This window comes from Pseudopipra pipra, chromosome 9 (assembly GCF_036250125.1).
Source record: "Pseudopipra pipra isolate bDixPip1 chromosome 9, bDixPip1.hap1, whole genome shotgun sequence".
Classification (NCBI taxonomy): domain Eukaryota; kingdom Metazoa; phylum Chordata; class Aves; order Passeriformes; family Pipridae; genus Pseudopipra; species Pseudopipra pipra.
In genome coordinates this window covers 7,119,976-7,147,390 of record NC_087557.1, presented here as the reverse complement: position 1 = coordinate 7,147,390, position 27,415 = coordinate 7,119,976, and the positions used below count along the sequence as shown (strand labels likewise).

The 27,415-nt window shown below is 48.2% G+C and overlaps 1 long non-coding RNA gene across 1 annotated transcript; it reads right to left on the bottom strand.

Annotated features, from left to right (window-relative positions):
• Positions 1 to 3,357: 3,357 nt before the first annotated feature.
• Positions 3,358 to 23,301, bottom strand: LOC135418777 (uncharacterized). Its single transcript, XR_010432656.1, has 3 exons — positions 23,030 to 23,301; positions 14,472 to 14,583; positions 3,358 to 9,349 (listed from the first exon to the last, which is right to left on the bottom strand). It is a non-coding gene; the product is annotated as an uncharacterized LOC135418777 (long non-coding RNA).
• Between the last annotated feature and the right edge of the window lie 4,114 nt (positions 23,302 to 27,415).

Genomic DNA, 27,415 nt, shown 5'->3' with positions numbered 1-27,415 from the left:
GTGACAGTAACACTGTGGGGGTTTCAGAAAACCATGTCACACAGAGCAAGAATAGTAGAGCTCGTTTGTTAACAATAGCAAGGAGATGACTGTATTTGGCTGTTACATCTTGACTTACATGAGTATACACAAATGTCTGCTATCAAATCGAGGTCTGTGTAAGTATATCTGCCCATGGGAATGTGTTTTGAGTATGCTACATCACCCCCAACACAAGGTTTAATAGCCTTAGATCAGATATAATAAAAAAGGAAAATCTCAGCCTTCCCTCCAATACCTCCAGCTCTTCTGAGACACCTTGATGTTCCTCTGCTTTACTTAACCCAGGTTTTACAAACTTAGGTCCTGCTATTCAACTAGAGCTCATCTTTAGCCATTTTTAGTGACACTCAGTATAACATTTCAAAAATTAGGAAGGGCAAAGTTGGAAAAGTCTATTCCCTTCTGGTTTTTTAGCATGCTGGCAACTCACAGATTATTGCTAGAAATTTATTTTTATTCAACAGACTGATAAATCAAAGACCTTCCTTATGCTGTTAATTATGCCAGTTATGTTTCCCTCTTCCTAGAGAAAGATCCCTGCCAGTTTGCCTGTGAATCTGCAGCAGTGGCAGGCATTTGCAAGGGTGGGAGTGACAGGCAGGCAGTAAAGTGGATCCCAGTTCTTCCTTTGGTTAATAGCCTTGGTTGCAAACCCCAGGAAAAGCAGAGGATGATCAAAGCAGACTGATAACTCTGCTGTTCAGCCCTGGTTGTTTCCAGGGCTCTATAAGGCTCACTCATGCCCAACAACAACTTGAGCAGACAGGAGTGGATGGTTTGGTCAGGAATAAAGAAATTATGGGCAGCACACAGGAGTCCCTTTGCTTTTTCTGCTGGTCTGTTAGTCCTCTCCTGATTTTCCAAATACCAACATGAAGAAACAATTCTTTTGCACTGGTATGACAATAACAAATAGTTCTGGAGTGACTCAGCTCTGCTTGGGCAATCCTGAGATCCTCTGAAATAAAGCATCCCACAACACATGCCAGCATGGCTCCAAGGGCCAGCTGAGGGGTCTGTGCTGGTGAGGGGTGGAAGAGCAGAACAAATCCCTGTATACTGGACCTCCATACTCCTTTCCATGTGGTGGGTACTGAAACAGGGGGGCTCAGTGTACAAGGTGCAGTGAGTGAAAAAGACTGGCATGACTTTGAAAGTTTCTAGGCAAGTAATGGAAAAGAAACCTGTCCCTGACTGTTATACCCTTGGATGGCCGTGCTCTGTCATGCCCCAATGCTTAACCCATGACTCTGATAAGCTGCTGGTGGTAATCACTGGCTGCATGAGCATCTCTGCACAAGTTCAGCTGTTGCCCTGTAGTGAGCTCCTTGTGTACAGCCTGGGGTATGCACAGTTATGTACACAAAGGTGATTCCACCATAGGAATGATATTTGCAATATTTCCAGTACTCCACAACAGGCAGGTGTGTGGAGATTCATCTGTTGCAGATTGAGAGAGAAGAGGACTGTAGATGAGAAATCAGCTGGGGAGTGTTTGAAAATGGTTCTTAATTTAAAATATTGTTTCCAAACTCTGGCTATTGGTGTGGAACTTCCACTTCTGATGCTTTTGAAACTGACTTCATCTCATTTTTCCTGTTTTGCTCTGATCTAAGCTCACTGGGAGACAATGGGGCGAGCCCTGCTCTTGCTGGAGGTCAGAGCCCTCCTTGCCTGGGACAGCCTGAGAACAGAGCCACAGCCCCACAGCTGTGACTTCAGTGAGGCTGGGAAGTGACTGAGATATATCTCATTGGACAGGAAATCAATATCTAGTTTTAAGATACTTTTCCATTTCTGTTGATTGCTTTATATTATATTAAGAGCCCCTCAGGGCTCTATCTTGGTACTGGTACTCTTTAATGTCTTTACCAATGACATAGACAGGGAGATTGAGTGCATCTCAGTGAGTTTGCAGATGACACGAAGCCAAGAAATACATGACACAACAAAAGGAAGGGATGTCATCCAGGGGGATCAAAACAAGCTTGAGAAGTGGGCCCACAAGACACCGAGATGCTGGAGCGTGTCCAGCCGAGTGCAGTGAAGCTGGGGAGGGGTCTGGAGCACAAGTCTGATGAGGAGGGACTGAGAGAGGTTTTAGCCTGGAGAAAAGCAGGCTCGGGGGGACATTATTGCTCTCTACAAATTCTTGAAAGGAGGTTGTAGCCAAGTGAGGGTGGGACCCTTCTCCCAGGTAACAAGTGACAGACAAAAGGAAACGGCCTGAAGTTGCACCAGAGGAGGCTTAGACTGGATATTAGGAAAAACATCTTCAGTGGAAGTGTTGTCAAGCGTTGGAACAGGCTGCTCAGGGAAGTGGTTGAGTCATCATTCATACAGGTATGTAAAAGATGTGTAGATGTGGCACTTAGGGACATAGTTTACTGGGGAAGGTGGCAGTGCTGGGGTAACATTTATCTTGATGATCTTAGAGGTCTTTTCAAATCTTAGGGATTTTAAGAGGCAGTATATTCACTTGGCATGCTACTGCATTGTGTTAGAGCTTTGGAGTTCATGGCAATGTTGAATTCTTTTTTTATTCTTCCATCTAAGATGGGAGTTCTTCCCCATCCCCTGACCTTCTGTGTTGGCAAAAATAATGCTTCTGGCTTTGCAGCTACTGGTTTCAGAATGGAAAATATGTGTAATTGAACTGGGGAGAGCTGCTGTGATTTGCAGAGAGCCTGAAAGAGTTACTGCAAGATATCAACTGCTGTGTGCATTTCAGTGTGCTCCTACTCATAGTGCAGGCGGCACTTTCATTATGTGCTTATTGGCATGTCCAAGGAAGAAAAGATCTGACAGTAGAGCTTATACACAGGAAAATGAAGGAGGGAGAAGGTGGAGATGTACAAATTCAGCTGTGCCTTCTGGTAGATGAAGATTTTGAAGAAATATCTCTAGGTCCTTTGATGGTGCAGGGGTGTCCAGCACTCCAAGTTTCTCCTTCCCTGGTGTGAAGAACACAAACCTTTTTGGGGTCCAGTGTGGGCTAAAGGAGCTGAAAAACAGAGAAGTTCCCAGTCATTCCCAGACCAGTTAGTGAGGCAAACCCCTCGGCTGTAGAGTAAGACACCACTCCTTCTGCAAACAAAAGCTGCTGTCCTGGGAGCACTAGGATATGAGGCGCCTGGGTTTTTTCTTTTTAATCTGTGCAAGTCAGGCACCTGGAGGGGATGGCAGAGCACAAATGCCTTGCTCAGATACCAGGGGGTTGTGCAAGCAGGAAGGCTGAGGGACCCTCGAAGACCTTTTGTCTCAGGAACAGCAGGATTTGCCTTTTGCTGACCCTTTCCATGTAATTACTGGTGCTGGCAGGATTGCTCTCACAGACAGCACGGAGGGCAACAGCTCTCTTCGCACCTGTGAACGGGCGGGCAGGGAGGGCTAAATGCGAGAGCTCGGCTGAGCTGACATGTGAGGGAGGAAACAGCCTGTGCAGGCTCAGATCTCCACAGGCCAGCAACCCCCCACAGCTGGGAGGAGAAGGTAAGCCAGAGCACACGCAAGGTCCAGGCTGCATCTCTGCTCTCCTATTAGAGAGATGCACCAAGGGCCAGGCCAGTGCCAGCATCTGACACTGGTTCACATGGGGTTTTTTTCCCATGGAAGTGGCCAGCTGAGAATAACAGTGTGGAAGAGATGGAAAAGAACAAGAAATTTTGGGAATCCCTCCCCATTCGTGTGTTCAGTGAAAAGAAGGTAATTTCTGGAAGTCCAGTTCCCTGCAGAATGCTTTGAGCAGAGGCGATAAGAAGCTCTCCCTTTTGCTAGGAGACTCCTCTGGGCCTTTTTCGTGATGCAGACAAAGACATCCCCTGTCTCGGAGAGCATCTCCCGGCTACAGCAGGAACGTGCAGTGCATCAAAACAACCTGCCCCACACCACAAACCTCTGCTGTGGTGTCCTTGCAAGATGAGAACCGAACCCATGATGTCCTCCCCTTCCCTGTGCCCCTCAGCCCTGGGTGTGCTTTTCAACCCAGTGCTGGGCAGGTGGCACCTGCACTCCCACAGGTGCTGTTAGAGCCCAGCTGGATGGCAACTAAATAGGCTCTTTTGGCCACTGTTAAGAGCCTCTGGGAACACCACCTTCCCTGCCAGTGCACTTGTTGCCTTGCACAGGAATTTCTGTGTCTGCACAAAAGGAGCCTCAGTCACACACCAGCACCTTGATGCTGTAGCTGCCGGTGAGAGGGAGGCTCTGGATGCTGCAGCATTCCAATATCTGTCCCTTTACAGTACTTCATAAATTTAGGTTGGGAATATTTGTTTTAACAGCAGGACCCATTTAGCACATTCGAATATCTCCTGCTGAAGTGACAGGTTTAACATTTCCCTTTAACCAGTACAGATTGTGCCACCCCTGGGTAATGTGTGAACAAATCACATTGTTAGCGCTGCGCAATAAACCACTTTTATCTCGTGCTGGGAGAAGTCATGAAGGCCTCACTCAGGTCACTCTGGCTCTGAAAGCCTGGGGGCAGGCTTGAAACAGGCTGATATCGGCTGTCCAGCACTGTGCACAAAGGCTGAGCCTCCAGGAGGGAGGTAAAGTTCTACCTGCCTGCTAGGCTTCAAACCTGGTATTTCCCAGGGAGTGTGGGCATCCCACAGACCCCCTAACATCCATGCCTGCTCTGCATCCTGCTTCTTATGATGTGGGCATCCCAGATTTTGCCCTGAGCTCACCTCCTGCCCTCAGGGGATCACAGACACCCCCAGCAGCATGATGCTCACTGAGAACCTGTCTGGGGCAGGAGTACAGGCTCTGTGACCCTTGGCACACCTTCAGCTGGAGCTGTGCTGCAGGTGATGCTTCTTACATTTCCCTTACATTGTACACTACATCTAACTGCTGTCACCTGTAGAAAGGAACAAATAAATCTCTTTGGCCAGGCAGGTTGCTGTAAAAGTTCAAAGCCATTTTGCAGCTTCACAGGTCAAAGGTCCTGCTATGGGAAGGAGAGGGCAGAACTTGCTGGTGCTCTGCAGCTGCACTAATGCCATACATCTCAATTTGCACTGACCCTAAAAGCCATGGGGTGACTTTGCTGTTTAAGAAGAGGTTTTTAATGTACTTTGCATGCTTTAGCATCCTTAATGGCTAATTAGGCTAATGATGAGTTTTCGGTTGCATATAGCTTCCACACAAATGCTTAGCCTGTTCCATGGGACTGAGGCTATCAGGCAGGCTTGGAAAAGGAGGAGGTGCACACATGCTGAAAGGAGTTGGAGATGAGATCTTCTGTCAGGTAGTACTGGTGAGTACCCAGTACTCTGACACCGAGCTTTGCAGGTGGTGGATCCCAGGAAAGTGACTGAGGCCAAGCAAAGGAAATAAATAAACATAAAGGGAGGGTGTTACCTGCCCTTTTGGGAGGGAGGAAGAGGAAAAAATGGGTGTGGGGGACCAGCAAGGGAAAAAATGCAGGAGACACAGCCTGGGAGAGCGTGGTTGGGGGGAGGAGCCATGGTGGCTTCATTTCCTGCTGAAAGACCCCTTGGATAAAGCTGCATGCTCTGCACCAAGGCTGTTTCTGGGGTATTTAACCCAGGCTGTTCACTGGCATCCTTGCACAGCCAGCCACAGGCTGTGACCCAGATCCAGGCAGGTTAGTGACCCAGCAGCCTGTGCTTCTGTCCTGCTGCTGTCCTGTCCCCACGAAGGTCCTACTGAGGGGACTCTGTGAACCCTGTCCCTGCAGAGCCTGGAAGTCCTTTGTTTGGCCATCTGCCTTGGGATGCTCAGGGAAGGACTGAGCTGATGTGTTTGCTAAAAGTACACAACACACTGCTTCCAGGTCTGCTGCCAGCATGATTTTTTTCTTCACTAGGTAAAAGAGAGGAGGAACTGGTGCACTGTAATGATTTTCCTCTCCTTAGGCTTGGTTGATCATGGATACTGGCTCAAACACAAGAAAGCACAATAATAAGGAGCAGCAGTCAGAGACAGGCTCTCAGGAAAGCCTTTTGTCTCCAAACCAGGCCTGGCTGCATAGCAGCAAGGCTCAGAGAGCCTGTTCTTTCTGCACTGGACACATAAGAAAAAGGAGCAGCACAAGAAGACTGTGAATATTCTGGAGTGAGTCCAGTGGAGGCCAGCAAGACTTTGAGGTGGACAGAGCATATGACAGGCAAGGAGAGGCCAAGAGCACAGTGTCTGCTCAGAGAAGAAGGCTTGGGGGATGCTACTGCTGGCTGCAACTACAAAATGGGAGGTTCTTGAGAGAACAGATGGATGCAACACAAAGAAATTCAGAGTAAAGCTTCCCAAGGAACAGACCCAAAGGAAATGCAGTGCTTTCCATCATCCCCATATCTCTGTGCTGGCACAGTACCTCACAGAGGTTTTTGTTTCTTTGCATCCATTTCTTTTCTTCTGTTGCAATCTCTCCCTCTTTAAATAGCACTCCCAGCAGCCACCAGATGGAAAGGTGAGTTATGTTTGGCTTATGCAGCTGCCATCTTGAGTTACAATGAACTATACTTATATCATAAATCACGCGCCCGACCCCTCTCTCAACCATGGCTCAGCTACAACTTCTCTATTGCAAAAAAAAGTAGAAGGGTAGACACAGCACTTTGTCCTGGTCAGGAACAAGAAGCTCCCAGCTTCCAGCTGGTACTTGAGTGAGAGCATAGGTTAGCCCCAAGCTTTTAGAAATTTATCCCTCTAGAAATATCCCACTCATGATTCAGTGGAGTATTGATCATAGAGGACTTTATTAATGATGGAGGACTGTTCTGATCAGCCAGGTAGCAAACACAGTGTAATTCTCCTAAAGTCCTGTGCAGTTGTGGATGAAGGCACTGTCAGAGGAATCATGAGTGCTCATGAGGAGTTTGATGCTGTGCACAAATGGACTGGTGAGATCCTTTGATGAATAAAAAGGAAAAAGCTAAGCAGAGAGGCTTAGCTTACCAGCTGAGGCTGGTATTGGCACTTACTGATTTGCCTACACATCTAAAAGCACAAGTAGAAAAAACAGGAGAGCTCATAGAAGGGTCATCTCTAAAAGCCACTTTAGACGGAGAAACGTAATGGTTTCAATCCATTTAGTTTGTCCTGAAGATTGAGATGGTTTGAACACAATTTTGTAAGAATCTATGTGAGGAGATTATACTTCCAAGTCTATTTGTTTAAAGGTTTGTTTATATATGGAGCTTTTAAAGCAGGCAAAACCATAAAGAAGATTAAGGACAGGATGCCCCTTAGTGCTTTTTATGCAGGGAGTGTAATTGACCCTCAGATGCTCCACCACAGCTTCAGTCTAGATGTTCCAACATGTGGCATTTCAAAGCCAGATTTTGCTGAACTCTTTAAAGAGCCAGGGTATAGCTGGAACAAACTGTCCAGAACAAGCAAATGATGCTATGGAAGGTCTGAACAATGTCCTGTTCTGAGTCTCTTGGAGCAGGCGCCTTTCCACGGAGCAAGAACATCCATGGATGGCTGGAGACTGTCCCCAAACTTTGCCAAGGACTGGGCTTGTTGCACACCAGTATCCAGAGGAGAGGAGGATGGGCAGTGGCTGATGCCCCAGGAGATGCACCAGTTCAGGACACCCACCCTTGCATCTGCACGCTGAGCCTACCAAGGACATCAGGAAGAACACAGGCTCTGTGTTTTCCCCCTCATCTCCTTTTCCCTTTATTTTCCCCTGCCTTGTTGCTGGGTAACTCTCTTTGCCCAGCATGGAAGGACTCTGTTTTCAGAAAAATTCAAAACCAAAGCCTTTCTTCTTCAAACATAAGAAACGATTAATCAGAAACTTTATTTTTTTGGTTTAGATTTTCTATGCAACTACAGTCAGTAGGAAAAACAAAAACAAAAAAAGGAATGGGCTTAAAATGAACAGATCTGTTTGCTGCTCTTGGCTAACTTCATCTTAAAACCAAATCCGACTTTGAGGTTTCAAGGCTGTCATAGCTGTGGTAGCACTTAAGACGAGCAGAGTGAGCACTCGATGTGGTGTACAGGGGAGAGTCCTTCCCCTGACCAAGCAGGGTCCTTGCCCTGTTTTCAGACCACAGGCTGATTTTTCCCCTCAAGCACAACAGACTTCTGCTGCTCCTCCTGCAGCATTTGCAAACTCCCAGAGGTTTTTCCATGTTGAGCATCAAGTCCTCCACAAAGCCAGGGAAAGCTTCAATTTCTCTCGTCTTTTATGGCACAGAGCCTGCTCACGGGTCTTACTGCAGGCTTAAAGTCAGCTTGAAAAACTTAAGACCTCCTAGTGCTTTCTGTGAGAATAGGTCACCTCTCTGCAGGGATGGTTATGGGAGCCAGCAGTGCCTTGGCCTCGCACACTGCCTCCAGGGATCTGGGTTTTCCCCCGAGAGATTTTTCTTTTCCAAGTGCAGATCAGATTAAACTGTTATCTCCATCTAAAACGCAATGGATTTCTCTTCTGCCTGCCGCAGCAGCCCACGTCAGAAGCAGATATTATACCACAACACAGCCTGTGAAACGTTAATCAGACATGTAACGGGAAATGCTTAGAATAATGAGCTGAAAAAAAGCTCTGAAATTCATTCCCTCTGGCAAAAGGGAAGCTGGAGGGAAGACGGTTTGCTGTGGTCCAGGGAAGTGCTGCATTTCTCAAAAAGAGAGATGTGAAGCAGTCCTAAAGCTATCTTCTGAAAATTACTTAGCACACACTAAATCAGGTAAAATGGGCATGGCAGGATTTTTCATAATGCAGTGGGTGACCGCCCAGCTTTTATTTGTGTGTATAAATAAGAGCATGTAGGGAAGAGTGCATAAATAAGAGTGAAGAGTTCATAAGTGGCAGCGACACAGCTCTGCGCCTTAACCCAGGGAAGCATCACAACAGCCAGGCTGCAAGGAATTCGCAGTGGTGACTGCCCCAAGCTTTAGGGTGCATCCTCTTCCTCCTCTCCCTCTGCTCCTTCTGCCTTAAAGCTGTGCCCTGCCCAACCTGCGCTCCCACCACCAGCCAGTGCTGCCGTGCCCAGACTTCAGCACAGCGTTCATCAAAGAGCAGGCTGTCGACGGACGCAGCCTCATTGATCTCATGCAAACTCCGGTGAGAAATACATAATGCATGGACTTGGACACAGCAAGCTCTATCGCTGCTTCCTCCCCGGGATATTTTAAAGCCTCTTTTTGGCTGTACGGGACCTTGGGTAGGATCAGGCATAGCTGGATTTGTGGCTTACACCAGCTGCGGATGTCTTCCTTGATGTTCGTAGGAGTCCTTGTATTTTCCCACCCACATGATGCTTGGGCTTCATCTTCTGCCTCCAAGGCCAGGCAGCATGAGATTTACTGCTTCTCCCTGCAGGGAGAGAAGCACCAAAGGGACGTGTGATTGACATCAATGTATATAAATCACAAAATCGTTTCATCTTGATGCTGATATTAGCAGATCCCTCGTCCCAAATTCTTCTCAGACGCTCTCCATGGGATGACTTCTCCTATGTATGCCAAGCCTGGACTGCAACCAACTCCACCAAATAAATGACTAAAACCTGGGTGAAATGAGAGGCAACTTTTTTCTCAATATCTAATGCTTTAAATGGCTGGTTTTGGTCATTCCCTACCAGTGGGGGAAGGATGGAGGCCAGGTGAGCTGGAATTCCTTCTCCATGCACCCTGCTCTCCTGGTCTGACAGGGATTTATATCCCTCCTTCCCCTGGGATTTACTCCTTTGAGCAGCTGTGCTGGCTTTTTGCTGCGGCACAATCATGCTTGATTAGTTCCTGGAAATACAGAGCATTATTTCCATTGCAATTTATTACAGCCACTGAGACATAAACTCAGGAGGAAGGGAACAAGAGGATACTGCAGGTAAAGGTTTTCAGAAGGCGGAGGAAAAAAAGGGGGGGGGGAATCAAACCCTTGCCATCTAATAGCTTGGAAAAGCTTATTGTAAGGTAATGCTGTTGAGGAGCCATGCCAGCCTGGAGAGCCATTGTCAAGGACACTGCTGGGAGGCAGTCCTGAAGGAAAGAAATTGGATAGCAGAGTCGAAAAGAGGGAGGGCAGGACAAGCAGGGCACAGCAGTGGGTGCTGAGAAAGGGCTGACAGGAGAAGAGCTAATTGCACATGTGGTGGGTTTAGCCACTGCCTTTGCTCTCACAGGATACATTGCCCTTTGCACCCCCTTGGAGAGAGGTCGGGAGGAGATTTACTGCTGAATATCAAAAATCAATCCTTCTGTTGGTGTATAGAGAATTACTGCCAGGTACTATGTGCCAAGGCTGTGTCAGAAAATGAAACAAAATATGGCAAGAGTTGAAGCTTGCTGTGGCAGCTCCAAGATGCCCACCTAGGACCACAGGCCCACCCCTGAAGCAGCATCCCACCTTGGCAGCATCGTGTTTGCAATGATAAATTGCATGGATTCCTGCTAGAGCAGCAGGAGCAGTCCTTCACTGGGAGGAGGAGGCACTTCACTGGCACTTTGTTAAATTCAAACTGAAACCAGGCTGTGGGTGGTTGCTTGAATCCTTGCCAGTGGGAAAGAAGGTAGAAAAAATAAAATTATTGCTTTAACAAATGACCTTTCTCTTTTGGTTTTAATTGTGATTTTCAATGCTGTTCTTGATCAGCCAAAAAAGACAAAATTAAAGGAAAATTCACTTAATTAAAACATGTCTGAAAAAGAAAATGTAATGGGCAGAAATAATAACAGTGTAAATGTCCAACACAATTCATTTTGCTAAGCCAGGAGGTGAATGGTCCCTCTGCAGTCCCTGTAAAAACTCAGAAAATGGAGAGAAACCCAAATGAGAGAACTCTAGGAGCAAATTGAGCCTATTTTGGCATGCTTTGCAAGTTAGTCATGTCTATGTGAAATAGAAAAACCACTTGGGACATCATGGGAACCTTGCAGTTGTGCATTTTCAGCAGCCATAGCCTATGCCATGCTGGCCATCCCACTGGGAGCCCAAAGAGCATTTCCATGCTCCAAACCCATCTTCTCCACAGGGTCCAGCCAGGCAGGACAAGGGCTGAAGCGTGTTGATTGCTTTGTGCCAACAGATTTATGCAATGAAAAACCATGGGGGTTTTGCTCAATAAAGAGCACACAAGGAGGGGAAAAAAAAAAGCTATGAATTTAAAGTCATTTGTGATTGAAGCACTGAGCTCCTTCTGCCAGGTTGGATCTTCAGGCAGGTATAGCTGTGACAGGTATGCTCCCTGGCTACTTCAGCAGCAGCAAAGGCCAGGGATCAGTGTCCTGCAGGAGGGTCGTGTCTGTAAGCTCCTTCTAACACGTGTGACGAAGATGCAGATGCCAATGGAGTAAACCCCACTCTCGGCTGGATATCAACACACATCAGTGACATACCTTCAATGTCTCAGTGGTTTGAACCATCCCTAGGTGCCAAGAGCCTGCACATGAGGTTCAGCCTGCATGGAAAGGCTGTGTGCACAGAGCAAATGGGAAAAGCAGGTGGGGTGAGCGATGCCTGCCCACACTGACAGTCACAGTGCCCTCTGGCAAGGGGCATCAGAGTCAGGTGTGCAAAGCAGTAATTCCACTGGACTGTGGCACCCTGGGGCTCAGAGTTCCTCATGGAGGCAAAATCTTTTAAGTCATCTATCTGAACGGTGAGGGGAGCAGATGTGGCCAGCCAGAGCCTGCCAGAGCAATAGAGCTGGTGTTGTAGAGTTGGTAAAGGGTGATGAATTTAACGGTGTGCTCAAACCCCACAGGAGAAGCTGCTCTGCTTCAGAGAAGATGAGCCTTGACACGGTCTCCAGCCAGGCTAGGCAAAACACCACAGTGAGGAATGCAGTCAGAGACGGTCCTGCTAGTGCCAGCATCTCACCGGGAAGACACTGCCAAAGGCAATGGGGCTGATAGGCCTGGAAAGTTCAGGGGATTGTGGTGCCCAGTAGAGCCCAGGCACCTTGCAGGGCTGGCAGGGAAGGCAGACAAGACCAGGCTGTGGGCAGGGTGATGACTGGCATCAGCAGGAAGCATCCACAAAGTCCCTAGGATGATGCTTCCCCTGAGTTTTGAGTTTGGCAGGACAGATGGCTCTGCATCTGCAGCCAAAACTCATTTATCCTGAGAGCTGAGCTCAGGCCCTCTGTGAATAACCCAGCCTGCAGATAACATCTCATGCCTTGTGAAGGGCCAAGGCTGATTTACATGCTTCTTTATAAATTTAGTAACTTAGAGTTAACAAGAGCAAACAGGCTCAAACCATAAACACGGGCAAGTGCGTGACAGGTCCCTCCTCCCTCCACAGAAGCAGAAGTATCTTGTGGCTGCAGTATTGCCTGAAATGAGATTTTCTGTAGCTGAAAGGTTTTGCATTTGGGGATGCACTTGAGGATCCAGCTCAGAGCTCCATGGTGCTGACCCTCTGGACCTCGGGGGTGGTGGCTCCAGCATGAGCAGCACCCAGAGGATGCTCGGAGAGGGCTACAGAGGTGTTCTTTGCCAAATAACACATTGGTCATGAAGTTAAGAACTCACCAAATAATTCATGAGAAGAAATGAATTATTAAATAACTTCTCATTATTGCTATTCTAATTACACACCGTTAATTTCATACCTAAAACGTGCTGTAATGTTCTTGCTGAATCGTATCTTGCTGGTCACAAATTTGAGGGTTTCAACACGCCTGTAGTGTTGGAAGGTAAAAGCAAATTTTAGGGGACCAGGGCAAGTGCCTCAGGGGCAATTTAACTATTCACTTTGTAGTAAAAAAAATAATATAGAAAATCCCTTTTCCCCAAACCCAATTGCCCAAATTACTGTGCTTCTTTCCTCTTACTGTAAGCAACTACAATACATTTTAACAGAGGGAGAAGTTTGGAAGCCAGAGGGTCAGTGTGCAGGACAGGCATCTGTAAGGAGCTAAACCTTGTCCAAAGGGTCTTGCAGTGCCCGGGTATTCCTGGGAGCAGCCACACTGCCAGTGATTCTTCATCAAACCCGGGAAGCTGCGTGTGCCGGGCAAGCTGCCACCTCTCCCAGCAGCTCCCCCGTGGTGGGCTGTGTGCTTTGGCAGCATCCCCGGGGTCTCCAAGGAGTGCTGCTAATGGGCTCCACGTGGGTCCCTGTCACTGAGTGAAGAAAGGATCATTTCAGGCAAATGGCAGCTTTGCCTGAATTGTGTGAGTTTCCTTGTCCTTTTATGGCAGCCCATAAAATGGATCATCTGTCTTAAAAGACATGGGCAGGTAATCACAAGCTCAGCTGAGGTCTGCCTTGCATACTGGTGCTGGCTGGGGAGCACAGGAGGACCCAGGGGAGGCTCCACACCATCAGCTCCATCTGGACCAGATCGCTGCTGCATTTTCACTGGCAGATTGAGCTATCTGGGGACTTTTTGGAAAAAGTGCCTGGGCGGGGGGAAATGTTCCATTCTCCTTAGGAGAGCAGGAGACAGCCACAACTCTATTTTCAGATGAAGTTTCCAAGGCACTTGTTTACCGGCACTGCCAACAAAAGCTGTTATCGCATCAGCACTGCTGACAGCTCTGTCTGCAGCTGACTTTCCAGGGGAAGCACCTCAAGAGTGCTGGAGGCAGTGCCGGGGCTTTGTGGAAGGGATACGGCAGTCGCATGCACTTGAAACCTGTTAATCAGCACTTGAGCCCAGGGACGCTGCTCTCCTTTCCCTTCCTGGGATGAAACCTGTCCCTGCTGACTAGTGCCAAGTGGTCAGTGTCCCCTTCCAGTGCTGCCTGCTCTGGAAGCAGTCACTGGCAGCTGGATCCTCACCAGCCATTGGCAGGGTGAGGTTTTGGGGGATGGCTAGCGCCATGATGATGCAAGCATCCCTGCTCAGCATCACCCTCTGAGTCTGTCACAGCAGCTAGGTCTGAAGTGCTATATTTGTACCTGATCTTCTTGTCATGCCTGGGATGTGCAAGGTCTCTGGAGCAGCCCTCTTGGAGACTGTGCTGTTCTATCTGCTGTGCTCCTCTCAGATAGTCATTAGGTAATTACCTGGGAAGTCAATTGAGCTTGCCTGGATCAATTTATTTACTGCACACCCATCCTGCTGATTTCTCCCAGGCCCACAAGCTCTGAAGAGCTGCTCCCAAGTACTGATGCAAGTGGCCAGGATCCTCAGGATCTGCACCAGGAGACACTGAGCTGCTCTGGTGGAGCATAAAGCATCATCCCTCACTCTTTGTGCCCTTTTGTAGGGTATCATCTGTGCAGGTGTCTTGTCCTGTCCTTCAGCTGCTGCTGTTACTGCCAAGACCCCCACTTTATGCCCCCCGACTCCCCACTGCCCCATCAAGGCAAGCTCAGGAGGTGGCATGCTGCCACCCTACCAGAAGCCTGGGGCATCCAGCCCTGGTCTGGCCAGGGACTCCACCCCTGCAGAGAGGACACAGACACCCAGAGGAGTGAGGGTAAGCTTCTCCTGCAGATAGGGACATGCACTGAGGGGATGTGAGGCATCCCAATCACATACCTGGGAGGTGAAGTTTCATTCAGTTCTGTTTCAACAGCCCTTGTGGCATGATGGAGGAGGCAACTCAGGGAGCGTCCTGTTTCCAGCCTCACGTCAGTCTCCCATCAATTTCCTGAAGTAATGAAGACGTAATTAAATTTTGCAGTGGAAAGGAAGCTTCGCCAATGGCAAGAGCATATTGTAGCTCCCCACTCATCAGGGGAAATGCTAGGCTCCAAATTAAATGCATTTACTGTTTCATGTACCCTCACTTAAAATCGTTGTAATGAATCTGGGAATTAATTGTTTGCCCATTTAAAAGAAGTCCCCTCTTGCACTGTGCCGTGCTCCCCTCCTCCCAGCTCTCTGTAATTTGATATTCCAGTTAGAAAACAAATTGGCATTCATTGGAAAATCAATCTTTTCATTGTTTAACTCTCATTTCTCTGGGGAATGTGTGGGAATGGAATTACATCCTCTGATAGGAACCTTCTCTGAATGCCTAATTGTGGCTGGGGAGCAGGGAGGCTGCCCACATCCCGGGAGCCGCCAGGACCCCGCACTGGCAGCATCCATGGTGCTGCCTGAGGAGCACAGCCACGCCAGAGAATATCAGCCAGTTGCCTCAGTAATGAGCCCAGCAATAGAGTCTGTCATTTATTAGGTGGGATAAAATGGAAAGTGCTTGTTGTGGTGGGGCAGACGCCAACAAACAATGCAATGAAAAGCCTGAAGACGCACTGCCTGTTGTTTATCAGGGCTGGAGAGGGGAAGAACAAACAAAATACGTCCTTTTCCGTGGGTTTTAGAGGATCTCAGCTCCTGTGTTTCCTCTTTCTGACAGGCCACTGCTCCTGACCAGGGTCCTCAAGGATGGGGACTGGCAGGTCCCCAGGGTGATCTCACAGCCTGCACCAGCCATCCCCTTTGCAGAAGTACAGAGCAGTACTCGTTAAAGGCTTCACTTTTTCCTTATAAGTGGGCAGTATCTAAGCACACAAGGCAGCTGGCCTGGCAGTGATCCTTTTGCTTCCCATGGAAACACTTGCTGCTGGAATAAACTGCTATTTTTATGGGTAACATTGGTTGTCTTTTACACTTACTGCAGGAAAATGAATAGCCACTTTTATGCAAAAAGGTTTTACTGCGATATCAGAAAGTACTAATGAATATACAGAACCAAATTATATGGTACCCCATGAGTCAAAACTCCTGGACAGAGATTTACAGCAAAATGAGTGGCAGGCAAAGATAAAAGCCTGCAGCCAAAGCTGGTCATATAATTAATACTGGGGACAATAAATTTCTGAAAAATTGAGCTGTCAGTCCCTTTCATGTGGACTCCCAGCTCCATTTCAAAGCTAAATAACTTGTAGTCCCAAGGAGTTAATGCACCAGATAAAGCACCACAGCAAAAGCAGCTTCTGCATTTGCAAGCATCAAGGTTTTCTCTGACCCACTGTGTGCCTGCCAGGATTCACTGAGAGCCCCTGAAGCATCGCCCCCTGCCAGGGCACAGGCAGCAAAGGGGCTCTCTGCCCACCTACTAGAGGTGCAAATCTCTCCCAGCAGCTTTCTCTCCACCAAAAAGGAGGGTTCCATCACTTGGCCCCATGGGACAGCACTGCACTGTCTGTGAGCCTGGGGCACATATTTGTCCCCTGACTCAGCTGTCACTTGCTCACTTGCTTTTCCTCTTCCCCTCCCTCTCTCCCTTCACAAATTAGCGACAAACAAGTTGCAGATTGTACTAATTAGTTGTCTGGAAGATATGCAAAGAGAAGGTTACCTGAAGACCTCATAGCAGCCTTCCAGTACCTGAAGGGGGCCTGCAAGGAAGCCAAAGAGGGACTCTTCATCAGGAACTGTAGTGACAGGACAAGGAGTGATGAGTTCAAACTGAACCAGGGGACATTTTGATTAAATATACAGAAGAAATTCTTGACTGTGAGGTTGGTGAGGCACTGGCACAGGTTGCTGAGAGAAGCTGTGGTTGCCCCTTCCCTGGAAGTGTTTGAGGCCGGGTGGGGCTTTGAGCAACCTCATCTATGTGGGAGGTGTCCCTGCCCAGCAAGGATGTGGGAACTAGATGATCTTCAAGGTCCCTTCCAACCCAAACTGTTCTATGAGTCTGTGATTGTCTTTCAAGGGACTGTTTGGACCACTGCCTGGCAGCCGCCCCACAGCCACCCACGGCACCCACTGCTATCTCTGGGGGCAACCAGCCCACCACAGTGGGTCTGCCTGTTCCTCCTAGCAGCCCTGACAGGCCAGGAGGGAAGACCAAGGGTCCCCAAAATTGGATGTACAAGGTGTAACCATGCTGCTGGCATCCTTTGCCCCCCCCATAGCCAGACTGCCCCTCACCCACTTCAGCCCCACTGTGCATTTGGCACAGGGGGCACTGGCAGCGGTGCCGTGAAAGACAGTGTGTCACCCTCTGCAGCCCCATAATCACATTCCCTCTCTCTTCTCTTATTCTCACTTAGCAACACTATATGAGCATCTTTGTCAGGCGCATATTAGGAACCATTCGTCATAAAAAATTAAGGGCTATGGAAATAAAGTGACCTCTCCAAGGGCTTCAATTACACTGTAAGGTAATTGTGTCTTCGCCAGGCCTCCATCAGGGTGTTTGGGAGTCTTCAGCAACAATTTATGTATTTATTACAGTTTAAGTATCCTTAGCCCTCAGCTCTTTCCAGTAATGAAAATATATAACACAAACCCCAGCAAACACAGACTGAGCCGTGTGTAAAATATGACGGCAATGCTCTCGGCCATCACAGCACGGAGAAAAGTGGCTGTAACCTCCAAAACCTCCACAGGCATCACAGTTGCTCCCCCAACTCCTCCATAGGGCATGAATAGGTGGCAGGACAAGGGGAACTGTGGCAACATGTCGGGGCTAAAACTGTCCGATCTGGGACTGGTACCAGGGCAAGGTAGAAAGTCTTTCCCAGGGAAAAAAAAAAAAACCAAAACAAAACAGATTATTATTGTTCTTGGCACAAAAGGCTGCTTGAGAGAGAAAGGCAAAGCTGAGTTTATTTTATGAAGGGTTTTTTTTTTCTGCAAAGTTTTTTTTTGTGTGCAAAGCACTTTGCAGGGAAGGAGCAGGGAAGGACTGCAGAGGCTGGTGACAGTCTCAGCTCATTACACACCAGGGGAGCAACCCTGGGAGCAGGGTTGAGGTTGGAGCTCCTTCTACCCAGGGATCTGCCACAAGCAGAGTCGAGACAGCGAGGCTTCAATTCACCTCTGGGGGGGCTGCAGACAGGATTGATTGCAGGTGACTCCCAGCAGCCGTGCCCCGATGCTGACATGTTTCCACATGAGCTGCTGGGTCTGGCCACTGCAGCTCCCTTCCTGGGCAAGGCAGACATCATGAAAGGAGAAGAGATGCTGTAAAAAACAAGGTAATTTAGGTCCTCCCCCACCAATCCTCAGCCTAGGAAGGGAGCTGAGAACATTGGAAGGGGAAAGTCGTCTGAAGGGCCCAGGCTTTCTTTCCCCCTCAGCTCTGAGAAGCAGGTCTCCCTGGACTGTTCAGTGCAGCCAAAATCTGTGCTGAAGATGCAACAGAAAAAGGAGCCTTGTAAGATGCCACTGGAAAAAAAAAAGACAAAAAGATAATTCTTTTTTTTCTTGTCGGAAAGACACCGAGTCCTACACCTTGGATGAGAAAGAGATGATTTAACAAGAAAAAGATGTCACTAAATCCCTGGGCTATAAATCATTCTTCTTACAGTCTTGAAGCAAAAACACTTAACAGCCATTCTGTGCAGTATGAGGACAGAATTGCATCAGATTGCACCTGATCGGATGCATCTGAACTAGAATAAACGGGAAAATGGGCCCAGCCACTTGTTTTATAGTTGTGGGAGAATTATATAGCACCTGGGACATATTTCCTACTCCTGCTGTGTTACAGGCTAATGTCATGAGGACAGTGCAGTTGGCATTAGATGTGCCTGGAAGCTTCAAGGACTCTGTACTGAGGGCAGCCTTGAAGAAGGGCGTTTTAACAAAAACCTTTTGATAATTCATTCAGGTGGCTTCATCAGGCAATTTACAGTTTCTGGTGTTTTTTCTTGTTGCATATTAAAAAAAAAAATGAAAGAGGAAAAAAAGTCTGCTGTGCTAAAGCAGAAATTGGTGACAGGTCCCAGCAGCCTCCCTTCTACACAGTCTGGATGGTGATGCTGTGGAGAAACCCCTACCGGGGGTGTGTGTCACCAGGGCAAGTGTCAGGAGAGTTTCCAAAGGGTTCACATGGACATTTCCTGATATAGGAACAGTGAAGCCAGATGCAAGAGGATGCTCTATTGCTGCACTGATTTAATTGCTAAAGAAGTGGTAATTGCTTGGGAAGTACTGACTGTGGTCCGATTACAGTCAGTAGGAGCAGAGGGCAGCCCCAGACAGCAATACAGCAACTCTATGCTTCAAAAATGCTGAGATAAATCAGGGGAAATTACCAGCAAAACTGACTGGGTGGAAAAAAACCAATAACTAAATGGCTGTAAGCAGAAAGTGAAAGAGCTCTTTAAGAGGTGTTGTAGAAACAGTAAAGGAAATACTTTAGAAGTTAGCCTGACAGCTGTTAGAAATAAGAAAACAATAGCTGGGAAACAAGGAAGGGAAAGCTGTCTGAAGAAGATGCCATGAGAAGCATGGGATACTGGAAAAAGAAGCAAAGTAATAAGAAAATTTTCAACATTGGTATAAATGCCAATGTTCCAAGGAGAATTTAAACAGAGTGAGAAAAGAGACAGCGGATCCTCCTGTGGGCAGGAAAGGCTCACAGTTTGGAAAAGGCAGGCAGGTGTGATTGAAAGAAAGAGGGCATGCATTTATACCAGCTGAAGGTGATGGATGCTCCCTCTTCTATTTTCACCAAAGAGTCATATTTAAAATTGGCTGACCTACCTAGCTGCCTCTCTGGAGCCTGCAGCACTGCCTGGGCCACTCCTGCCCTGTGGTTAGTGTCTGAACCAGACCAGAGCCACCTTCCCCTACCTGGAGTGCATGAAAACAGATGGAAACTGTGGGGCTGTGGACACCATCGAGGGGTGGATGGCCATGGATATTGTACCTGAGCCACAGTGATGCTGCCCTCCTCCTGCCTCCTGCTCCCCATGTGTTTTGCAGGGCTGATCTCCTACGTTGGTGATGAGAGGAACTGTGTGCCCAGCAGTGCCCATAGACTGGGTGGGAGGGGGTGAAAAGCAGCATGTCCAGCTGGCAGCTGAGAAGCTTACACCAGCCTCTTAGGTGTCAGGCATGGTCCTGCTACTGACTTGCTGGATCCAAGCTCAGCTTCTGCTTCAGGGGCACATGAAGGCAGCTTTCAGGTCCTGGGTGTAATAGGCAACATTTCGCTGGGGAAATGCCAGCTGGTTCATCTGAGGAGCAGCATCCTTCCCTAGAGAGGCAGGACTTGCTGAGGATATGCTGTTTCTGGAGTATCACTGCTCACCCACCCTTCTCCAGGCAGTTTTGCTCCCCTGAGAGAAACCAGTGTTGTGATAAATGACTGCTCTGCATCTCACTGCCCTTTCTTTCCTACGTGGAAACCTGCTGGCAGAAAGCACCACAGACACCCTCTGCCCCGATTTTCAGGTTCATCTAACCATCAAAAAGCAGATCTGCTGCCTATCCCAAGTGCAACAGGGAGAGCCGCTGGCACAGCTGAGCACACCCCCTCCTAAGTGCTGAGCACGGTCACCTCTCAGGTTGCCTCCTCTGCCATTGGACCAGAACAACTTAATCATGTTTTACTTTTGGTTCAGATCTTTCCGTTGTGATTCCAAGGAGAGAAGCCATGATGTGGCCTTTGTTTTCCTGAACCCTGACAGTGCCACTGCAGTGAAAGTGTAATTACTGGGAGCTGGGCATTAACCTTCATACGAGCCTGGTTTCACTACTTTTCATTCCTTTGCTTTTATTGATCCTTTTTTTTTTAGCTTGTTTGCACTTCCTCTTTTTAAAGACTTTTAAATTAATGGCCAGCTCAAAGGGAGCATTGCTGTTGTAATGAAAAAATATAGTGTTTCGGTGCTGTAACTTTCGGCTGTTTTCTTGGGCCCTTGTTACGTTTGTTTCCATCTGAACACCATTTCATACAATGGTTCCAAACAATATTGTATTAGCCTTAATTTTGACCTTGCTGCAATTTCTAGCAGAAAATTGTTTCATCTTGGAAATGGCCAGATTTACTCTTCAAGCCAATGAAAATAAGTCTGCAAGGTTGAAAAGAAGATGTCAAAAGCAGGCACTAAAGATCACTTTAAATGATAACAGTTGTACTTGTAGCAAAAATAATATACAAAGCTTTCATCTAGCAATTTTCATCCTCAGACAGCAAAGTGCTTTACAACAGAGCTCACTGTCAGCAGCCCTGTTTATAAAGGTGAGCATAAATATGGCTTTTGCTTTCTTTGCTGTGTTCCTCTACCCAAAACCAGCTTGTTAATTAGACTCATCAGCTCTCCTGCTCCCCCTGTACATGGCCATGCCTTTCTGGCTGAGCAAAGATATTCCCAGTGACCGCCCCATGGGACCTGTGGTGTCCAGCACAAGGGCCAAGGAGAGGTTTGTACTTGCCTGACTAGCTGAATCCTCCTTTTTTTTGTGTGTGTGCATTTTTTTGTCCTTCCCATTTAATAAAGAGAGTTGGCTTTAGTCTTAGAAGGGCTAACTCAGCTTGGCTTCTGTGTGCCCTGTTCTGTGTGGCTGTTCCTGGGGGGCTGCACACCACGGCACAGTCTGAGCCAAATCCTGGCTCAGGTCAGGGCAAACCCAGGTGATGATGCAAACACACCCTGAATGTCCCCAGACTCATCAGAGCAGCTCTACACATAAAGAAGACACACCCTGCAAGAGCAAGCACCAGGACCAGCATGAACATCTGAGACTCATTTCACCCCTGGGCTGGGCATCTCTCAGCTGCCCTAATGTCAGAAGGCAAAACACTTCATATTGAACAGGGCAGCAGCAGTCTGCTGAAGGGGCTGAAATAAAAGTCAAAACAGCAACCTTGTGCTTGCTAGGACTGTGTTTTGAGGGGCATGGGGCTGTAGGCTCTTGCTGCAGCTCCGTGTGCAACACCTCAGAATATTTCCTCTCTGCCAGTGAACGTGGTCTGTTAAATAAACCTTTTTTGGCTCACTTCTACAGTTTTGAAGAGCCTGTTTCTTGTCTTTGTGTCCCCAGGAATGAGGACTAATTGGAATGTAACACTTGCTGCACAGGCTGAGTTCAAGGAGCCGCTGCTGTGAAGCCTCCGTTGCCCTGGGGGTGGCTGCTCTTCACCCCAGAAACGCAGGCTGTGAAACCCAGGTGCCTTTGGATGTCTGATGCCCAGGAAAGCACAGGCGGGGCAGGCTCCTGCCTCTGCATGTGGGTGTAAGGCCCCACGGGGAACAGTGGGGACCCTCCCCACTCCATGCATTGGCTGGGCTGCTGCACAGGGAGTGTGGTCCCTGTGAATCTCCGATGCTGAATGCCTGTGCCTGCCCCACGCCTGTCAGGCGCTTTCTCTCTGTTTCTGAGCTGAACTGTGTGCTCATTTCAAGCAGTTTTCCTCAGCACTGCTGGAAGTGGGTGGATTTTTCCCAAGCTGAGCGCTGCCCAATATCACCCTGACACCTACCCACTGGCTTTCCTCATACCTTATTACACCCGTTCTGCAAAATATCTGATGCATCAGAAATGCTACTGATATGGCTGCAAAGGGGTTTTATTTAACCTGAGAGCTGGCCAAGAGGCAAGAGGTTGCACCTCTGGCTGGGCTTATGCTGGGCTTTGCCTCTACACCTCCTTACTGCTGTAGAAATGCTGCCACCGCAGAGTTTGCTGCCGAGTAAAGCTCAGCAAGGAAATCATTCCTGCAGGAAGTTTAATTGCAGCCATTAAGCCTTTAATCTAATCGTGGTGTGCATCTCTAAATGGCAAAGCTGCCCCTGAATATAGGCATTCAGCCACATACCTGCTCAGTGCTTCCTTAGCATTGTGTTTACAGCTATTTTTAGTGACCCAGAAGCAGGTAGCTCCACACTTATTTGGACAGAAAATTAATTTAAAAATAAATAAATAAAAGGCACACACAAAAGCAAACCTATCTCTCCCTGGAATGGGACCCCCAGCTCACATTCCACCAACTGTGAGTCCTGTTTGCAGCTGGCTGTGTCTGTGGTTTTCTGTTGCTTATGTCCCATGGCCTGAGCCCACCTGGGACACAGAGACCCCACACCTTGCTGGCTCAGCCCCCTCCCTGCCACTCTGCAGGGCACACAGCATGAGCAGGGGAGAGGGAAAAGCCTGTTGGTGTACAGGTCTCTCTTCTCTAATCACCACAGCCCAGCCCAGCCTGACCCACTTGCTCCCATTCCTGTGCTTGTGAGAGCAACCTCCCCTAGCTGTGCCACCACCCTCTGTGCAGTCCCACCAACATGCTCATGGATGGTTCCATCAATCATCAGACCTAGAGCTCAGGATAAAAACACGTGCTCCAGACTTTAATATTAATGGCATGTGTTGCATGGTGTTAAAAAAGGAGGACCAGTGTGCCTTACCTGATGGGGATGGGGAAGAAGTCGGTGGTGACCAGCATGGGCTCGTTCACCAAAAGAGGTTGCTGGTACAACTGCGCTGCAAGTCCCGTCTTCAGGCTCCTTGAGGTCTTCACCCACAAGGAAAAACCCAGGAGATTCCAGCAGAGCCCTTCGGAGATGTGTGACAGGAATGAAGCTTCCACACCAAAAGGCTGTCAGAGACCCACCAGATTCACAGCCCACCTTAAAACCAGGGCTGAGGACTCTCACCTGTGAAGCAAAACAAGCTTTGATTTTTTTCCAGCCAAATTTAAATGAGCTGTCCTGTGAAGAAACTGATGCTTAAAAGTTATAGAAAAACATGGACAAAGTGGGATACCCCCCAAAAGGCTGCTTTAAATAGAGATTTCATTTCATCTGGATGTCTTATTTCAGTAAAATCTTATCTGCAAGTTTCAGGGCTGCCTGGGAAATCTTGCTGCCTCACCAGAGAAAAGGATATTTAAAAAGGATTTAATCTGACAGTCTTATACTGAAAGTGGATTTTTAAGACATAAGCAAAGATTCAAGAAGGAAAGGTTAGTGGGCTGTTGAAAATGCATCTGCATTTAAGCTAATAAAACTTAATCTCTAGTTAGTTATTAAGAGACTGAATGTGATGATCCATGGTGACTTCTGGGCTCAGGTACTGATGAAGGCAGGCAGATGCTGTGGCAGTGATGGGAAAGGAGTCAGAACCCCCAGTTCAGCACAACCCACTGACCCTTACACCCCACCAAACACTGCTGAGGTCCTGGGTGGGCAGAAGCACGTTACAGGGTGAACAACAGCAGTCTTATGAAGGAAGTATTGGTTGGTATATTTAGACCTCACAGGCAGGAAAATTTTGACCCAAATTTAAAGCATATTAGACACCAAAGAGCCCATTTCTCCTTCCATATAGGAGGTCTCACCCTTCCCTTCATCCCACAGGAGAACTCATGCATCAATTAGTATTTGGCCCACCCCACAGCCATGAAGTAATTCAAATCAATCAAACACATTGGCTCCTTGGCCATAAAGGCTTGCTCCAATTAGCTTCAGCTTTAAAACAGAGCAAGTAGGATATAAATTGTTTCACAAAGCTCCCACCTATATTTCTCCCCAAATGTTGAAATGACATTTCTGCCCACTGAAAATAGGACCTTGGAAAAGACTCTCTGGATAGTTCATTTGCTGGAAAAAAGAATTGACAACCCAATTAATCTCGAAGCCCGTGACTTTTAAACCACGACTGTCAGTGAAGGCATTCTGGGATGAGAGCAGGAGAGGCTGGATCAATATCACAAGATGCTGCTGTCCCAGAGACATTTAGCCTCTCCCTGGTGCCTGGCACCATGCCCACTCTGCCCACCATGCCCAAGGACTGTGTGACTTCCCAGGCATCCATAGGCTGCCCTGAGCTCAGACCAGATCCATGTCCCTTTGTGCACAGCTGGTGGGACAGGGACCCTTGTTCCTGACCCAAATCAGAACCAAACTTTCCCAGCACAGAGCTGAGACAAGTCATGATGAGCTGAGCTGAGCTGTAGAGGCACCATAGAGGCACCAGCATTTTCAGACAAAGCTGCTGTCCCATGCAGGGGACCCACAGCCCACAGCCAGTACAGAAAGAGCCCCAAAATGGAAACACTTTGCCTCCCATTTTCCTTTCCAACTAATGATCTCACTGTGCAATTGCCTCCCTCCTTTGCAACCGACGCTCTCCAGACGTTCACCTCATTTTCCCAATGGAGAAGCCGGTGTCAGCTGCAAACACAAACACCCTTGGAAAACAACTCAGCACGTGCTTGTGGAAGGGCATCCACTGTCACATGGCTCAGCCCCACCAAACAAGTCCACCAAGCCACTGGCCACAGCAGCTCCAGCTCTCCGAGGCAGGGGCTTAATCACATATCTGTGCCCCAGCACGGATTTAGGGGTGCAGCTGACACCACTGTGCCTGGCACCACATCAGCTGCACTTGAGGGATGTGGGCAGAGGAAGGTGGCAATGGCTTTGCAGGCAGCTGGATGTGGCTGTGACCTTACTGGGTACAAAGCATCCCTGCACCTCCCACACAAATTATAGGATTGACCTTGCAGTCCATTTAGAGCATTAATTACCTTGTTCCTTATGTTGTTGTTATCATTATTGTTATCTTCTCTACAGGTATAGAAACACCTCAGGCTATCAGGTTCTGTTCTGGCAACAGCTAAATCCTCTCTGACTCCTGCATGGAATCCTTGCCATATAAAAGGCATCTGTCAGGTATCAATTTCCTAAATTTCCTTGGCCCCATCTCTGAGTGCCAGAGGAAAAGGCATTGCTTTCATGCTCTTTTGTTCTTGCTGCTATCTCCTGATCTGCAGATTGACTACATCATGCTGTCTTCTCCGAGCCTTGATCCTGAGGCTGGATCAATGGAATTAAATTCCAGCTTTCCTTACAACCTTTATTCCAAGAGCTGACTTGAATAACATGCTGTGATGTCCCTCAGCATCCAGTGATGCACCCCAGCAGCCACCAGTGTCCTCTTGCATCTGTCTCTGGCAGCAGTTTCTAGGCTAGGAGTTGACCCAGGAGGACAGGATGGTCCAAAACCCGATGGCACAAATGCTGCTCAGGCAGGACTGCTGTGACCTGAGCCATGACAAGTGCCACTGAGAGTCTGGAAATCTCTGGGAGGTACCCGCTGTCCCCTCTTCCTGCCCACAGCCTGTTTCTAAATTCACCAGAAAACAGAATCACAGAATTGTTAGGGTTGGAAGGGAGCTCTGGAAATCATCTTGTCCAACCCCCCTGACAAGGCAGGGTCACCTAGAGCAGGTTACACAGGAACGTGTCCAGGTGATTTCTGAATGTCTCCAGAGAGAGAGACTCCACAACCTCCCTGGGCAGCTCATTCAAATGGAGTAGCTCATTCCAATGCAGACTGAAAATTCCCACCACAGCCCACACTGCAAACAAGTCAGCCCTCTGCGCTGCCCCTAACGCGCAGGAAAATTGCTTTTCAACCCTGTGCTAACAAAAAGCAGCCATGCATCACTTACCAATATTGAGTTCCTTTATAAAAACATGGTTTTGCTCCGCTCTAATTGCTCCAAATGAAGCAATTGCATTATCTCCCTCCCAGTCATTGTACCTCGCCAGCGGATGCTCTCCACCAGCTCGAGAAGTTTGCCCTCAACATGGATTAGACCTGAATGCTCAGGCAGTGGAAAAGTGTCTGCCCTGCCTGTCATACCTGGCTGGGAAGGATGGATGCAAACAAGCTCTCACAGGTTTCCCAGACTCCTAATGCAGGCTGGAGCCAGGGGCCAGGAACTGACCAGGCTGGACAGAGGTCCTCTTCCAGCTTCACCAGGGAGTTAATTTAGGAAAGAGAGAGACCAGGCAGACCTTCTCTATGAAGCAGAGGTGCAGCAATGCTACTTTCCTCACTCTCGCCTCCTAATCAGGGCTTTTGGTGCTGTTCCTGTGTCCTGAGGCTCAGTCTGTCTCGCCTCCCATCCCCGCAGGTTCTCAGGGACCCAGGGGATACCTGGAGTCTTGAGAGCTCTGGACAGCAAGGTGTCACTTCAGTGCTATGCTAGCACTTAGGGAGAAAAGCAGTATAAATGTTCTAATAGAGCTGGCATACTAAAATATGATACAAGTTAGGCCATAACTCACCTGACCCTGTATTTCACATCATTTCTAATGACATTTGTCATTAACAAGCAGCCTGTCACTTCCCTCTGCTCTCAGACTGCTATTGCAGAGCACAGGGCATCCCTCCTTCAGTCATTTACCCCTGGGAGATGCCCCCCTTCCATGGGACACATCACTGCTCTGGATTTATTCCCCTTCCTGGCATCATTTTCTCATGCACCATTCAGCAGCCAGCTAGGGATAAAGGACAAGGGGACTGGAACCCTTCTGCTTTGGGATGGCCCTGTGCTGCAACACTGGCAGGGTTGGCATTGCTGGTGCAATGATTTGGAAACCTCTGGACTCTGGCTCAGGGCTGGTTGTTCTCCTGCACACACCATGCCACAGCTCCCGTGCACACACACACACACACACACACACACACACACACATATACACACTCCTCTCTGCCTCAGGAATCTGCCCATTGCCATGGAAACGGTGGTGACATCAGGCACTGCTAACGTTATTCCAATGACTGATTGCTTTACCAACGGTGAGCCAAATTACTGAAACAATTTCCAGGCCCCAGAGATCTGTATTTAACATACAGGAAGATGCCAAAATATATCCCTCACCTGCAGGGATTCTGAGCAGGGCTGGAAAAGGACAGCTGGGGACCTTTGCCTGGGCTTGGATGCGTGGCACAGAGGGGCTGTTTGGGCCCCAGCCCACTTTTACTTTGAATCTTAATTT